The 15,239-nt window shown below is 37.9% G+C and overlaps 1 long non-coding RNA gene across 7 annotated transcripts; it reads left to right on the top strand.

Annotated features, from left to right (window-relative positions):
* Nucleotides 1-4,973: 4,973 nt before the first annotated feature.
* LOC131026851 (uncharacterized) lies at nt 4,974-14,043 on the top strand. Of its 7 annotated transcripts, none has more exons than XR_009102405.2 (10): nt 5,555-7,666; nt 7,820-7,883; nt 8,292-9,746; nt 9,934-10,024; nt 10,427-10,511; nt 10,760-10,918; nt 12,516-12,682; nt 12,768-12,932; nt 13,029-13,179; nt 13,625-14,043. It is a non-coding gene; the product is annotated as an uncharacterized LOC131026851 (long non-coding RNA). The 7 variants fall into 7 exon arrangements; XR_009102401.2 differs by having other exon boundaries at nt 5,561-7,666; nt 10,432-10,511; XR_009102406.2 differs by having other exon boundaries at nt 4,974-7,666; nt 10,432-10,918; nt 12,516-12,646.
* The last annotated feature ends 1,196 nt before the right edge of the window (nt 14,044-15,239 follow it).

Raw genomic sequence — 15,239 nt, 5'->3', positions numbered from 1 at the left:
GAACGTTCCCTGGAAGTGGACCTATGGACTGTGGAAACATATCCACTTCCCGCATGCTCAAGGAACTAACTGGTGAATGCTCCCTTGCTATTCTTGCTCTCTTTCGTGGAGGTTCTTCTTGCTGGGCTTCTTGTTGAACCTCCTGTGGGATTTCCTGCTGGATATCCCTCTTCTTTGTTGTCCTTGGTCTCTTTGGGGCATTTTTCCCTTTATCTATCCGGGCTTCCTTTCCTGTCTGAACCCGTGAAGAGCTTTCAGTTGCCTCACTATGGGAATCCAGACTTCCCATTAGTTGGTATGTTAGATGGACATTGTCTTCCACCAACTTTCTTATCTGCCTGTCAATCCAGTGCTTAGTGAATTTTAGCACTGGTCTAGCTAAGATGTTCAAATCATCTATCTCAGGCTTTGACCAATCTGGTAATTGGATAGGTTGGTCTTTTACTTTCTCGAATTCGGGTTGTGTCAAATCTGAATCTTCCTTCACCTGATCTGGTACCTGATGAATTTCACTTATTCTGATGGTGTCGAGGGGGAGTCTGGAATGCATTCTTCTTCGGACCTCAAGGTCATCCTCGGCACTTGCCCAGTAATCCTCCAAGTGAAATCTGTGTATGAATTTGACACTAGCAACCTTCCTAATCTGGCTGTAAGGATCATATTGGGCCCTGGATGTGTAAAATGGTAGGCGATAGAATGCCAATTCCCCTACTACACTTTCAGTGGCCTCCAAACCTGGGCATATCTCCATGAAATCCCCTAAGACAATTGGAAATTCAATAGATTGCTTCTTCTTCTTCTTCTGCAGCTGATCATAGGCAGTTAATTGCCTCATGAGCTCGAGCAATATGTCTGGCGGATATCTGGGCAATTTGTAAGACTGGAAGGAGAACCCTTGCGTCCTGATGTAGGTGAATTTGGGGAATTCCAAGAATGCAGCGCCATACCTCTGGACCAAGGCACTTGCTTGTGGAGACAACCTCATGTGTAACTTATTTTGCATAAGTCGTGTCAGGTACATGGTGAAAGTGTCATTCGCCAACCTATAAGAGCTAACATTGGAGAGATGTAGTTGGGGATAACACTCATGCATTTTTAATTGAGCTGGTCTGCAACCCATGATTCCTCTTGCTGGCAGCCCATCGAATCCTCCCCTTCGTGCAAGCAAATCAGGTAGGAGCTCATAAAAAAGGACTGGGACCTTTTCTCTTTTAGGTTCTTGAATTGTTCATGCAAGTCGCGACTGATCAATCTAACCCAGTCGATCAATGTATTTGAATTCATGATCTCGCCTATGTAGAAGAATATCCAAGCCTCAAAGTTCACTGAATGTGGGTATCCCATTACTATACTTAGCATCTTTATCAGGTCCACATACTCTTGCTTGAACTCGAAGATTGTGAGAGTTTTGGGCATCTTGGAAGCGTGCACTCTAGGCTTCAGCAACCACTGCTTGTTGATCAAATCAGCGCACCTGGCAGGGCCTGCTTCATATACTGTCTGAGCTCCGTTGCTGGTCCTGTACGTCATGGAATAATGTGAAGGTATTCCGAAAGCTTCACCAATTGACTCTGGAGTCAATGTTGCCAGTAACTTGCCATCTGGCGTTGAGATTGTTTTCCGCTCCAGATTGTAATGTGCTACACATTCCAAAGACCAGATCTGGGCATTGAATAGCAGGGGAAAACCAACTGCTGCAACTATTCCACTTCTCACAATTCTGACAGTTGTCGAGGATGGATTGTGCCCTGCTGTTCCTAACATTCAGATCTTGAATGCAACCAAGTTGAACGTGCCTAGATTAGTATCGCTGACTTCATCCCATCTTGAATTCAACCGAGAATGAGGAAGAAAATTCTTCATCTCCGCCTTGATCAATGCCTGCCTGGAGATAGTAGCTGCCTTGCTTGGTTCCGCCATCTTGGAAGCACCTCGAAATGATGGAAATAGAGACTAAGTATGAATATTCTTCACTTCTCCACTTCTTCTTTCCTGAATCTTGCACGTGAGAAATGAAATGCCTTTCCAAACTTATATAGATTTCTCAAGAGGCATTAATTTAGCAATTGCATTCATGATGCGTCATACTTTCCCCAATCACTGCGCCATGCAAAGGCAACTTCCCATGCGAATGAGTTCAAATTTAGAATTTTCCTTAAATGCTCCTAGTCATGCGTCATACTTGGAAGATTCCTTCTGCCAACTCGTTGATTTCATTCTTTCCAATTTTGGAGGGAAATCGAAGGATTTTCTCAGGATTTGCTCGATTCCATTCTAACTTATCATCTCCTGCTTTTGAAGGAATTTTCATGCCTCTTCTCCACATCCCTATTTTTTGGGGATCTTCCTAAAATTTAGGAATCAGGTTCATTGGATGGGGAATTTCATCCCGATTCCGAATCTATAAAATTTTCCACACTTGGTCGAGATTTGGTGTCTAAAAATAGCATATTTGAAAATTCGCCCGAGGGGAATTTTGTTTTTTATTCCTCCTTGACTCCTTGGATTCCATGCCTTAGGCAAAATTTCAATTTTTTAGCTTGAGTGGAATTTTAGCCATGTCGAGGATTCATGGATTTTCCCTCTCTCCTTGGGAATCTCATTTCAGCACCCGACTCTAGACTTGGGCGTATTTTCTCTCTGTCCATGGACTCGCAGATTTTCCACCTCTCCTTGGCTTCTCCATTTTGGCGCCCAACTGCAGACTTGGGCACATTTTTGCCTGGGAGAAGGATTCATGGATTTTTCTCCTCTCCTTGGGTTCTTCATTTTGGCGCCCCAGTCCAGACTTGGGCGCAATTTTGCTTGAGAGAAGGATTCATGGATTTTTCTCCTCTTCTTGGGTTCTTCATTTTGGCGCCCCAGTCCAGACTTGGGTGCAATTTTGCCTGCGAGAAGGATTCATGGATTTTTCTCCTCTCCTTGGGAATCCCATTTTGGCGCCCAATTCCAGACTTGGGCGGAATTTTGCCAGTGCCAGGGATTCATGGATTTTCCTTTTGTCCTTGGGAATCCCATTTTGGCGCCTGACTACATATTTGGGCGCAATTTCCATTATGCCATGAATTCATGGATTTTTTTTCTGTCCTTGGGAATCCCATTTTGGCACCTTACTGCATATTTGGGCGCAATTTCCATTATGCCATGGATTCATGGATTTTTCCATCATTTAATTTCCCAGACTTAGAATATTTTGACCTCCTGTGATTTTGAAGTGTTTTTTCGAGCTTTCCATTTTAGGCATGTATTTCCAGCACTTGGCCCATTTCTGGCTTTCTTTGTCTGCTATCTGACTTTCCGGAATTAGAAATGTGTGTGAACGCCTGATCCTTGTCACCTTGTCTGACTGACCCTGCCAGTACTGACTTTCCAAAAATAGAAACTTTCCAGGTGTCAGTGTTAGATCCTTAGATAGGGTGCAGGAATGACTTACTATAAATAGAAACTTACTAAAAATAGAAATTACTAAAAAATAGTAAGTTAGATGTTTGGCAAAATGGCGACATTCCGGGACTCGGAAAAATCCCTAAAAAATGGGGACTTTCTAAAAATAGAAAGTTGCTCCATTTGGGCTCAAATTTTGATGGGAGGTCCCTTGAAGGGTCCTGATTCTAGTCATATGTTCAGTTTTCAAAAATCCTAACAGGAACCCCTAAAATCTAGGACAAAAGGTAGAAACCCTAAAAAGGGACAAAACGGGCCCTAGACTTCACAAAATTCGCTCGACAGAGAAGCAAATTAAACCTAACTGACTCTCGAACATCCGCAAAGCAGAGAGATTGAAGAGATTGCTATCAACACACAAAAAAGCCCAAGACCAAACGACCGAAAGGGCCTAAAAGCTAGGGAGGTCCCTTGAAGGGTCCTGATTCTAGTCATTTGTTCAGTTTTCAAAAATCCTAACAGGAACCCCTAAAATCTAGGACAAAAGGTAGAAACCCTAAAAAGGGACAAAACGGGCCCTAGACTTCACAAAATTCGCTCGACAGAGAAGCAAATTAAACCTAACTGACTCTCGAACATCCGCAAAGCAGAGAGATTGAAGAGACTGCTATCAACACACAAAAAAGCCCAAGACCAAACGACCGAAAGGGCCTAAAAGCTAGGGGGTCCCTATCTGGGATGGGGTGATATGTGATTAGGTCACAATAGGAACCTTAATCAAGCCAAAACTTGCAAACGGATGCACGCACTCACCAAATGCACAGACCGAATGGCAGATGGAACCCTAAACAAACCAAAACTTGCAGACCAAAAACATTCGAAATGATAATGGGAAATGAAAACCAAACAAAGCACAACCCATCAGTTACCGTTTGCCATACCTCCACGCGGTCTAATGCATTCACCACTTAGCGAACACCAAACAAAAACTCGCAGAGGTTTGCACCGAGCCAACGCCCAAGAACCCTAATCAACAAAGAAACCATTATCAAAACACCAAAAAACATGACATTAAACAAACAAAAACCTTTGTATGTTGTCAAAATAGGTCACCTGCAACCGCTCTAATGCATTCACCAAATGCACTCGTAGCCCAAGCCTGCACTCAACGAACGCCAAATGGAACCTTAATCAAGCCAAAACTTGCAGATGGATGCACACACTCACCAAATGCACAGACCGAATGGCAGATGGAACCTTGAACAAACCAAAACTTGCAAACCAAAAACATTCAAAATGATAATGGGAAATGAAAACCAAACAAAGCACAACCCATCACTTACTGTTCGCCACTTTTGAGATTCGTTCAAGGGACACATGTCAAAATCCAAGCCAAACAACCAAGAAGCCACCTGCCGCTCGCTGGGAAAAGTGATCGGTGACCAGAAAGCAACAGTCGTCGGATTGTCTTACACTTTGGCGGGCAAAAAACCCCCACTAAAAGCATATTGGCTTAATATAGATTGAATATTGTGAAAGGAGAGGACGTCGTGGCTTTTATTTGAGCGATCAAGAGAGGGCATGTCATGAAAGGTGTGTAGGAGACAACCAGCAATAAACGGGAGAGGGGAAGGTGATGGAGGGTAAGGCTGGACATGCCATTACTGGGCATGGTTACTCAGTCTTCACAGGAAGAAGAAAACAAACCTACCGTATGGAAAATGGGGGGTGTTTACCTTTAAAAAACCCCTCAACAAGCTGTGTGGGGGGTAGCAAGAAGGAGAAGAATAGAGGCATGGATAGGAGAAAGAGAAGCCTAAGAGTAAAGGTGTGGCATTTTGGAGACAGGAGAGAAAGTTTTTGTGCCCTCGCGGGTTCTTTCTCTACAAATTTTATTTACAAAATCTCTGATTTTCTTTATGATGATTCTATCACTAAATTGCTGGCAAATGATTAGAATAGAAAACACTTTAGGAATTGAACATACAACAGAAGAAATCTTCCACCCCTTAGCATTAAGCTTCAATTGTAGGTCGAATTAGTAATAAGGCTGATCTAGGTACTTAGATAATGAACCAAATGCTGCACAAAGGTGATCACTGTAGGTATGTTGCTGTGTATGAGATGCTGTGGAGGTTAAGTTTTAAAAGAATTAATTTATGAAATTAGATTTGCAAGTGGAAATTCCCTATTAATGCAGTTAAGGAATACTAGCTTCAAACACCTTGTTTTTGTTGAGAAATGATTTTGCAACTACTCCACATGTAATGTTTTTGTTGAGAAATTTCCTTTAAACTTTGTTAGTTATAGTCCCTTCAGTCAATCCTCATAGATGACGCTAAAATCTGCTTTAGAAGATGTTAGATATCTCTTTTCAGCCTTGTTAATCAATTTTGTTAGAAGTTAAAAAAAAAGTTGCAGCTAGTATTACCATAAAATTACTCCAGTTCGTCAGTGAAGTGCAGCAGATAACGAAGGTAGATAAATGGCAGCTAAGGGACGAAATGGGTTGTTTGCATATGGGGAATATTATTAAAAATAAAATAAATGAGTAAAGCTCAGTCAGCTGAAAATGGTGAAGCAAATAGAGGCAAATATCTATACATAGAAATAAATGAGTAAACATAAACTCTTACTCAACTTCAATAACCATTAAATATTAGAAGAAACCACCAGTAAATGTGATGAAGTAAATGAGTTTTAGTTCTGGCAATCATCAACTTAATAGCCTCTGTTATGGACTAAGTAGTTGGGTTGCCATATAGATGAGTAAACTACTAGTTTGAGGCTCTCGGGTTAAGTTACCGGCGATGGGCTTCCTAAGAGAGCTAAGACACCAATATGCCCTATATCTGCCATTATAACAACCCCTTCTCAATGCTGAATTTGACTTTAATGAGCCATGGCTAAGGGAATGATCATGGGGAATCTTGCTGCCACTAATCATATACCACTTGAAACTAAACTTTTAAATTAAATTGAGATTGTCGTGCAATTCATGGAAGTTGGATCTTGCTGACTTGAGTTCATTCAACTTCCTTCTTGATGGATACACATCTAGTTAGTTGGAACCGACCATAGTTGAAGCTTCTTTGTATACATATCTAGTTGGAGTCACCATAGAATGATAGGAAGACTCGGGCTAGAGATGACCCAAGAATTGAACCTCCAGGATTATTGAAGCGGTGACAAGCAGTCATTGGACCGTGCCAATGATCGATGCTTGTACCATTGCTAGGGATTAGCCAACCTTCACCTAGTCCATGGAGGTGAAGATTGCTAAGAGCTACCCTGGATATGATACGGGAACAATCGTACGGGTAGTGATAACCGGAGCTAATCATAGTATCGGAGGGTACATGGGTAGTTACCTATAGCACAGGGGTGACCAATGCCAAGTGCTACCCGAGATGGGGAAGAAGTTAGATGACTATACCACTAAGGTCACAAGGTGATATCAGTCGGAAGCTAATTCTCCTAGGTGGACAGACTCTTCAGCGTTGAAGGTCACTACTTGGGAATTCTCTGATAAGCTCGTATAACCCTTGGGTTCGAGGACAGATCACAGTGTAGTATGAGATACACCGAATCCCCTACCCAGACAACCAATGCTTAGAGACCCCTACTTGCCACCATTGCTACTGGTGCAAAAGCTCAAGAAATGGAAGGGACCCATGGTGTAGTGCGCATTACACCAGCAATCCTTTTCTAATGAGAAGCGCTTGAATTGATGGGAGTAAGTCATATTATACCTACCTACATACCCTGTGCATAATTAGTACCCAACCCTACTGTGAAGATGACATATCCTCAGCGTAGGATGAGATGGCTTGAAGCCTCCTGGCAGTAGAGTTCTAATAAAGACTGCCATCTAACAAGCCTAAACCTATGCCCTTTCTAGTTGATCCAAAGATAGTTTGCTAGGTCCGCTTGGATGGGGTGGACGGGGCAGTGGTTCACATGGTTGGGATTGTTACACCCCATGAAGATGCCCTTCTCTAGTTGATCCAAACATAGTTCACTAGGTCCACTTGGATGGGGTGGACGGGGCAGCGGTTCACATGGTTGGGATTGTTACACCCCATGAAGAAGCAAAAGAGAACCAAAAAAATTGATTTGTTGCCCTTCTCTAGTTGATCCAGCGATAGTTTGCTAGGTCTGCTTGGATGGGGTGGATGGGGCAGCAGTTCATGTGGTTGGGATTGTTGCACCCCATGAAGAAACAAAAGAGAACCAAAACAATCTGGATGTTCAACACAACTCTTACTATCTTCCTGGCCAGGTATCTAAACTAATATTCTTGTATATCATTATTTGCTTACATGGTTATGTGATAGTGTGAATTCTATCTTCAGTTGTTTGTTGAACTGGATTTGATACTCTTATACTTGCTAATATTATGTATTTTTCTTTAAAAAAAAATTTACATATGCAGAGTAGAAGAAAGAGGTGGAAAAAAGAGGAGAGGCAGAGCAACCAAGGACAAAATCTTATTCCTGGTAATTTGTTTACATCTTATTCATTATTTGCTTGTATTTGTTTACAGAGTTGGATGCAGTCACGTGTATTTGTTTACAGAATTGGATGTAGTCATGAGTGGATGTATGAGTGATTAATGAAGCCATAGTGTGACCCGCTTTGTTATTGTGATTAATCAAGCCATTATTGTGAAAGAAAGTGATCATGTGTAAGCTGAAATTTAAACCTTGAATTAACCTAGTGATTGTAGAGGGCAAGTAGTCACGATTGTAAGTCTTATTTGAATTAACTTAGTGATTGTAGAGGGCAAGTAGTCATGATTGCATTCCTTATGACCTGCTTCCTGGATCACAAGTAGCTGCTCTAGAAGGAAGCCATATTTCCAAAACATCTAACCCAATGTTTAAATGAATTGTATGTGTTCTCAGGCATTGAGTTAATCTTCTCCTGCATAGCTAATTTATTTGGATTTTCTATCAACCACAAATCCCATGGAGAGGTCCCTATTCAACTCCTAGTATGACAGCTTGGTTTTGAAGGATCAGTATCTGGAAATCAGGATCACTATTTGGTTTTCAATTATCATTATCTGGAAATCAGTACAAGTTTCACTGTATGGGTTGGGAGAGAACACACGGGTCAATGGGGTTAAGATTCTTCCAAATGAAGCTTATGCTCTTTATACAACTGATATTGATATCTTTAATTTAAAGTTTTAAACATAGATTTGTATGGCTCCCCTCTTTTTCACAGGGATTCAAGAAAGGGAGGTTCAGCATAGAGTCCTATTGATGAATAGCTATGAGATGGATACTTTTTATACAGCCAGTAAACTAACATACAAGGACATTGGGGTTTGCAGAACTTTACTGTTTTGCAGGTTCGTCTCCACTAGATATGGTTCAACAGTTCATTGATCTCATAGGACATACAACTGCAATGCCCTTTTGGGTTTCTGGTATGTCCATACATGCTCTGTTCTATAGTCTTTTTAGTGTAGCATGGTATTGTTTGTTGGCTTTCTAAATATTTAGTAAGCTGAAGTATCAGCTAACTGATATTTGTTTGGTTACGTATTTTACCGAGTAGTAAAGTTTGTTTACCATTGGAATCTAGTAATTTTGCTTTAGGGTTTAATATATTTTTGGATTCCTTGTTTCAGGAGCTCTCATAGGTATGTTGGATTTATTCATTTTCTTTAATAGTTCAAATGAAATACAGGGATATGATTTTCCTTAGCTTCAGGTTAGCAGGTTTTATAAAATAGAGAATGAAATCCCATTTTCTAGTATTGAGATATTTGGAATATTTTGAAATATATTAGGTAGGTGCCATTGTTTTGTTCAAGGAAAAACTAATGGGATTATTTGTGGGCAGTATTAATACAAAGAAGCTACAATCATTGAAATTGACGTGCTTGATGAGGTTGACATGAATGAATACAAAAGGGGATCTGATAACATTTTAGATTGTTTTCATACCATTTTGTGTGACTAACTGCCTTTAATTGCCTTTAATATGTGTGTTTCTTGTGTATACCATTATTTGGTTACAGACATTTTTTCCGTTTTGTTATTGTCCATTTCTGTCAATGTTTTGTTTTGTCTTTTGTTATTTCTCTTTGTTTGTTCAATTTTTTTTCATGTGTGTGTTTTGTTTTTATTTTTTATTTTTTTCTGTATAGTGTGCACGCTGGTCTGTCTGTTTATCTTTTTTTTCCATTTATATGTGGTCTGTCTGTTTATCTTACTCATCTTTTATTTGTTCTATTATGTTTTGTTTTATTTTGGTGTCACACATTTGTGGAGGAGCAAAGGAAGAGCCAAACAAGTAAGAGGCAGAGCAACCAAGGGCAAAATGTTCTTCCACGCAATTCTTCTTAGGTAAGAAATAGTTCATTATTGCTTGCTGAAAATCTAATCAATTCAAATGTGCATGATAAACTTTGAAAAGAACTTTTGTTTTGGATTGAAATTATTTAGTCTCAGTAGTTTCCATGCTTGTCATAAAATTTAAATCAAATACTACAATATGTATTTCTGACTCATCCTTATATCTTGATGATTCAAGGCACCCACCAATCTTTAATTTCAAGAGGTCAAAGTTGTGAATATCAAGTTTTTCGCTGGCATAAATAACAATGACGTTCAGCTGGTGTATGGTATGTTTCAGCCTTTTCTCTATCTAAAGAGTCTTAACACCACATTCTACCAAATAGTTTAATACACCCCTAGTTTTATTATCCTCTACCCTTGCGATGACAGTGGTGGGCATGACATGAGATAATTTAATGCTTTGATGTAATAAATACATTTTCACCTAATACCCATTAGTTACTTTCCCCCCTTTGGAGTATAGATCTATAGATAAAACACTTAAGTTTCAGACGACCTTTTTTCACTTAATCTTCAGTTTTTGCAGAGTGATTTGATTTCCTTCGGAATGAATGTTTTGATTTGTTTTCACTCGTGTTTATTTTTAGGTGCATTTAGACTTATGGTTTTCCTATTCTCCTTTTAAATCCTTTTGGCTTGAGTAGAGGACTCATGAATTGAGATTCCAGTGCAGGCACGAGATGCAGAACCCAACAAGAGTTCATATAACCGATGCAGAGAAGTAGATATGGGAAGTTCCTTATGACTTGCATGGTAGATCACAAGTAGCTTCTCTGAGGCAATGAGTAGATCACATAGCTAATCCAGTGTTTGAATTCTCTGTGTTCTAAGGCAATGAGTTGATCTTCTTCAGCACCGCTAATCCATTTTGATTTTCTATCGAGCGCAAATCCTATTCAACTCCTCATATAGCAACTTGGTCTTCATTCAGTATATGTTACTTCCGTAAGAATTTATAACCAATGGTAGCCTTAGTGAGTTGATTTTGGTTGGGTGAGCAGATACAAAATTGTTGAGGGGAATGGCTCAGGGGTTGTGCTTGGAGAGATGTGAAGCCAACTAATGGTCAGTCACATGTCGGCTTGGATGGCTGATTTTTGCTTAGCCAAACTCATGGAGAGGGAAGCCAACCATGTGCTCCAACACATACACTGCACCAGGTATTCACTTGTTTCCTTTTAAGTTCCACATTTGAATTACAAAATTCAGTGTGTATATTTTGATGTAGGAGATAAACCTTTCACCCGTTCTGTCTATTTTATCTTTCAATGTTGGGATCGAATATTTCTTATAAATGATGGTTTCTCTAAGATCAATAAAATGATAATAGGATTATCAATGTTCAATACTTTGTTGTCCATCAAAATATTTTGTAGGTTAAAAATATGGATTATAATACAAAATGCAGTTCCAAAAAGTCATCACTTGACATTTTTCACGGCATGATATAATCTGTCATGCACTAAAGTGTCCCACGTCTTTGTCTCATGTTTTCTGAAAGATTTGTCAATTGATTAGTTTTATCCCTTCATAGAGTTGACATGGAACGACTTAAAAATTAAGCTCTTTCTCGAGTTGTTGAAAATTTGAAATTGATGAATATAGCAGCATTTTCAAATTACCAATTTGCAAACAACTGTTCTGGTTCCATATAAATTGATTTTATTTATTCATTGATAAGCATTGCACTATATTTTGTCTCATTTCTGATGTCAAATTAATAATATTTGGGAAGAAAAAGTAATAGGATTCTCTTCTGGCTGGCTCCTCAAGTCTACAATCAACAGCTATAATTGTTATGGTGGAGGAGAGCACAAGGTTGGCTAGGGAATTTAGTGCTCGAAAATGGCCAATAAGACATTTTACTTGTGATCTACCATGCATGTCCAGATAAGCCAGAGCCTCCTTATCCTCTTCAGTGTATAGAAGGAACTGGTGAAGAAAACCTTGTTCCAGATATTGCTTTATTTAGTTATTTTGTGCAATAACATAAACCTTTATTACTATTTGATTTGATTTCTGCTACTCTTCAAAATTTTCTTTGGCTAGGAATTTTTGGTTTCTGTTGTCTGCTTTGATTTATTTGCATAGTCTAATTACATCTTTGGATGAGTTCTCTGATAAAAAGCCATATGAAAATCGGTAGGGTTTCAGCATATTAGTATACATTTTTATTTGTAACACTTGACAGCCCTTGGATGGTTGGAGGATGACCCAAATGTAGTCATTAAACTTAAGGTAGCATATAAATGGATGACTCCAATACATTTGTTGATTGGGTGAGAGCCAGTGATATTCAACAGTTAAGTTTTGAAATGCACTGAACTTCTACTCTGGGATTAAGAAAGTTCATTTTATTTTCCATCGCTGGTTTTACCTAATATAAAATATTAAATAAGCCAACAATTCTAGTTCATGATCAAGAGATGTTGGGTAGTGTTCTTAGACTGTAATATCTAAGAGACGCTAGGCTGAAATTTGACTAAGCATAGGTTAATTAGATAATGTCATCCAAAACACTGCAAGAGCAAGATTGGTATGCTTTGACTGATGATCTACTGAAAATGAAGGATAGTCCAAATCGTTTTATTTTTAATTTTTTATGAAATGCAAATATAAAAAGAAATCCAGTAATCTGACCTCTACCTTTCTTTGATTGTTTCTCATTTGCTACAAATTTTAAGCTATTCCATTATACAAATTATCTGTTGTCATTATTGTAATGCAAGTGGTACCTGCTGGTACCTGACAATGCAGGTATTGGTAGCAGGCATATGTAGCAAGCTTACTATTGTAGAATGAATATGAAGATGAAAAACACAGGGAAAATTCTTCTGTTTGTGATGTGTATCACACTGATTCCCATTAAAGGCAGCCCATTAAACAATGTGAGTACAGGGAAATCACTGCAATACTCAACACAGGTAATTTTAGTTGTATGATTCTGCATTCCATGTTACAAATTATTTGTTGTCATTATTGTAATGCAAGTGGTACCTAACAATGCAGGTATTGGTAGCGGGCATATGTAGCAAGCCTACCATTGTAGTATGAATATGAAGATGAAAAACACGGGGAAAATTGTTCTGTTTGTGATGTGTATCACACTTATTCTCATTAAAGGCAGCCCATTAAACAATGTGAATACAGAAATCACTGCAATACTTAACACAGGTAATTTTAGTTGTATGATTCTGCATTCCATGTTATACTTAACTCATGAATTTGCATTGAGAATAATGGGTACTATGGTGTATGTGATAACTACAGGAGGGACTTTTGCTGCTGAAGCTCCACCACCTCTCCCACAAATTACTGGGCTGGCCTTTTTGTATGACATGTGCACAACACCAACTGATCCTAATCCTCAGATAACTGAATTCTGTACCTGCATACAGCTGCAATGCCCACTAGGCTTCTGGTATGTCTGTACATGCTGTGGCTTGCAAATTTTTGGTGTAGTAGTGCAAAAGCTCAAATATTATCTAACTGAACTTTGTTGGTGAGTATATGTGCCTAACATTTTAGATTGTTTTCACCATCATTTTGTGTGACTAATTGTCTTGTAGGTGCGCTTCTTGACTATATACCTTTCATCATAAGATTATTTTATAGATTTGGTGTCTTTACAGTTGGGTAGAAATTTCTTACCATTTTGCTTTAGAAATAAAGGAGGGGTCTTACCATTTTGCTTTAGAAATAAGGGAGGGGTATTACCATTTTGCTTTGAATATAAATAGATTGTAATAAAATTAATTGGGTTTGATAGGTTAAGATATTGTTGTGATTGTATTCTTTTTCTTCTTTCTTTAAAAGATGTTATTTACATATTTATTTTGACTAACAAATAAACTACAAATTGGAAGCATGTTGCAGGGAAAAATATTCTTGGAATAGGTAGGTTGAAGGCGACAACAATGAGTGTCTTAATACCTTGATAACAAGGAGATCTCAAAGAGAGTTGACCAATTTTTTGAACTAGTTATTTTTCACAATTATAGTTGGAGAAAGCCTATGACTGACATATCTAGTGTGTATCTAGAGAAGCAAGGGATTAAATTAGGCATTGACCTAATATCATTGTAACATGTACAAATATATCATTTAACAATAAAGTTTTTTTATTGGAAGGGGCTAAAAACACCTTTTAAAGACCAAAGCGAATAATCAGTGGCCATGGTTATTCGTTAAGGTCGTGTGTTTGTTCAACTCCTTAAAGAATGGTTGATAGGCCAAGACCATTCTTTAAGATAATATATATCTCCTTCTTTGGATTTTTGAATAATTTTGACTGATTTTTATTTTTATTTTCAGAATATTAATTTTTATCTCAACATTAAAATAAAAAAACACAAATTTGAAAATAAATTACAATACAAATATACTTCACAAATGATAATCATAATATACACTTTGTGAATGTAATTAACACTACATAAGCATTCACATAAGGATTAACATTATTACAAATGACTAAAATGTGTATTCTGACTAAAATGTGTATTCTGACTAAAATCTCTTGCACATCACAAAAGACTTGATTTCAAATTATTTCTAGAGATTTTAATAATTTGTATTTTGTATCAATGCATCACAAGAAATCATAAAATATGACAACTTGACATGCAATATAGTTATTATGATCAACATATTTAATTGCATATTTAAAGCTATAAATTTTGTTTTTTAATAAAATAAAATGTATGTGTTGTGTTGTTGTTGTGTTGTGTTGGTATTTTGTTGTGTTGTTGTTGTGTGGTGTTGCATGGTTTTTTGTGGTTGTCTTAGGTCGATTAGGGGAGGCCATGTAAGTTTCCACCTTCACATGGTTGGCCATGAATGTTTGAATAAATATTCTTGAAGCAAAGAGAAGCTTATGTATGAACTATTTTATAAACTAAAGGTAGCTCATATTGCATGTATGATCAAGTTTTCAAATTAAAGAAAATTGTGAATTCAAAAGATACATTTTAATTATTCATTATAATGAATAATAATAATTCCTTTTATTCTTTTTTCGAGATTAATATTTTGACATTCGACCTCTCCTTATATTACTTATAATGTTCTCTCTCATATATCGACCACCTCATTATCACTCATGCTCTCTTTAGTTTACATTTCCTTTAGCCATCCCTCCACCATCAATGCTATTATTAGACATAATAAAATGTAAAGTAGGGTAGTTAATCTCAAAGCACTAATAAGGCATTCTAGTGAGATAAAAAATGATTTTCTTGTTGTGATATCTTAGCATATCATTTCCCTATGAATTTTGTTGCATATCATTGTGTGTACATGTGATGTGCATATAAGCTAGTCAAATAGTGTAAATGGGACACATGCATTTTTTAGTTATGATGTGTACCTATGATGTTTGTATTAGATAACTTGTACTAGTTTGAATGAAATTTTGCAAGTGGCATGTAGACGATACGTTTGAGGATTCACCAAATCAAACATTTAGTGAGTTGTAGTAAT

This window comes from Cryptomeria japonica, chromosome 1, assembly GCF_030272615.1.
Source record: "Cryptomeria japonica chromosome 1, Sugi_1.0, whole genome shotgun sequence".
NCBI classification, from domain to species: domain Eukaryota; kingdom Viridiplantae; phylum Streptophyta; class Pinopsida; order Cupressales; family Cupressaceae; genus Cryptomeria; species Cryptomeria japonica.
Note: the sequence above shows the minus strand (reverse complement) of the source record. Positions and strands in the feature narration are given on the sequence as shown.